Source organism: Pinus tabuliformis, chromosome 1_2 (genome assembly GCF_031772625.1).
Source record: "Pinus tabuliformis cultivar Carrire ecotype Pingquan chromosome 1_2, CPIR1, whole genome shotgun sequence".
In the NCBI taxonomy this organism is placed as follows: Eukaryota; Viridiplantae; Streptophyta; class Pinopsida; order Pinales; family Pinaceae; genus Pinus; species Pinus tabuliformis.
Window position 1 is genome coordinate 416,050,388 of NC_142298.1, and position 2,358 is coordinate 416,052,745.

A 2,358-nucleotide genomic window follows, 5' to 3' on the forward strand; every position below is an offset into this window, starting at 1 on the left:
TTTGATGCACTTGGAGGATTGGGTCAATTTGGAGTGATTACTAAAGCAAGAACCATTCTTGAACGTGCTCCTCAGAGGATGAGATGGATAAGATTGGTGTACTAGAAACTCCAAGACTTCATGCACGACCAGGAGCTCCTCATTTCTCTACCACTTGGATAGACATTAGACTACATCAAAGGAGTTGTTATGGTTGACGCAAATGACTCAATGAATGGGTAGCCTTCCATACATTTTCTACCCAATCAATCCTTCGATATGTCTCTCATTCCATCCACAGTCAGCCCACTGTTCTACGCTATTGAAGTTGCCCACTACTAAAACCCTGGAATGGACATCGATAAGATAATCGAATCCTTTCTTTCGAAGCTTGGCTTCATTAAGGGCTTACAATTCAACACTGACCTTTCATACTTCTATTTTCTCTATCGTGTACACCTACAAGAAATAGCAGAGAGAGAAAGCGGTATCTGGTATGCGCCTCACGCGTGGCTCAATCTCTTCGTGCCTAAGAGAAAAATGGTAGAATTTGATTCCAAGATCTTCAAAAAGATACTCATAAAAGGAGTGGATGGATTAATGCTCATGTATCCTATCAACAGAACCTTGTGGGATCCTCACACGTCTGCTGTTACTCCCGATGAGGATATCTTCTATGCGGTATCGCTCCTCCGTTTCAACAAACCTTATCTAGAGGGGCCTCCTCTCCCGGTTGTCCTCGATCAGAATAACGCCGTTCTTGAGGCTTGTAGAGAAAATGGTATTGTGAGGAATCACAGGCAGCTTGAGCATAGGGAGAGTAACGCTTTTGAGATTCGGGGTCCACACCAGTGAAACATTAAGTGTCAGCATTCTGACAAGGTAGCAGTAGAGTAGAGAAAACCATCATGGGAATAATGGTTGGCAAGGAGAGAAATGCCAATGTGGGCTAGCCAAATATCCAATGTAGAGAATAACAATGAAAGAAAGCACTAATTTGAGCGCACAGTTACTACAGTGAGCACTGAGTAGTCATAGAATCAACGAAGACCATTTTCTTTGTGAGGCCAACAAGAAGCCAACAAGAAAATGATCTAACAAATCACTTTTCAAAGAATAATCTAAAGAGAAATGGCCAAAGGTCGTGGAAGCAGAATATGTTATAGTAGATGTGCATGAATTTTGATTAGGCACAACAGAGAGATAATCCAAGGAATCAACAGAGTAAAAGCAACAAATTTCTGACTTTCAGTGAATTAATGGAGTGTTATGGATAGTGAATAGAAATGTCATAATTGATATGCACATAGAGGCCACAAAAAAAATGGCTCAAATTTGAGCAGGGTAGGAGATTACCCGCTCTGATACCATGTTAAACACACATGGGCAGTAACAGAATATGAAGGATAAAACATGAGAGTACAATTTTATTAACAAATCATATACATTTATAGTACATGGTTTGACCATTGGGTTTCACATCCCAAGGTCTCTTGGACTTCCTTCTGTCTATTCGACTTCAGCACCAACCCATTGAGGATTAGGTGTCCAACATCTTCTAAACATAATATTTTTTCTAAAAAGTATTTAACACTATAATGATCCATTTTTACCTTGAAATGTCTTCCCATTAGGTAAGGTTTCCATTTCTTACATGCATGTAGTATTGTGAACATTTCCTTCTCATAAATAGATTTGTGTAAATACTTTCCTTTAATTGGACAACTTTAAAAATTGACGGGTATTCCTTCTTTCATTAAACCAACACCAATTCCATTTCCCAAGTCATAACATTCCATAATAAATGATTTTGTGAAGTCTGGCATAGCTCAGACCGGAGCTTGGCACTCTGCCTCTTTAAGATGTTGTGAGGCCCTCATTACTTCTAGAGTCCAAGAAAATGAATCTTTATTTAGTAATGTTGTTAGATGTTTTTCTATTATCACATAATTCTTAACAAACTTGCAATAATGCCTTGTCAACCCAAGCAATCCTTGCAAATTCTTTACGGATGTCAGAATTTTCCATTCCATAATGGCTTTGATTTTGCTAGGGTCTACCTTAACACCTTCATGAGATACAATATGACCTAGATATTCCACCTCGTATACTCCAAAGAAACATTTGGAGGTCTTTGCATATAATTTTTTCTCCTCCAATAGTTTGAGCATGCTTTCAACATGTTGAACATGATCCTTCCAAGACTTGTTGTAGATTAGTATATCATCAAAAAATACTAAAAGAAGTTTTCTAAGGGTTTGAAAATGGAATTCATCAAGCCTTGAAATTTATAAGGTGCATTGGTAAGGCCAAAAGTTATCACCAAAAATTCATAATGATCTTCATGAGTTCTAAATGTTGTTTTTGGAATGTCTTCAG

At 38.0% G+C, this 2,358-nt stretch overlaps 1 pseudogene; it reads left to right on the plus strand.

The window, feature by feature from the left end:
* Positions 1–330: 330 nt before the first annotated feature.
* On the plus strand, positions 331–834 carry LOC149206124 (cytokinin dehydrogenase 11 pseudogene; annotated as a pseudogene).
* Positions 835–2,358: the final 1,524 nt, after the last annotated feature.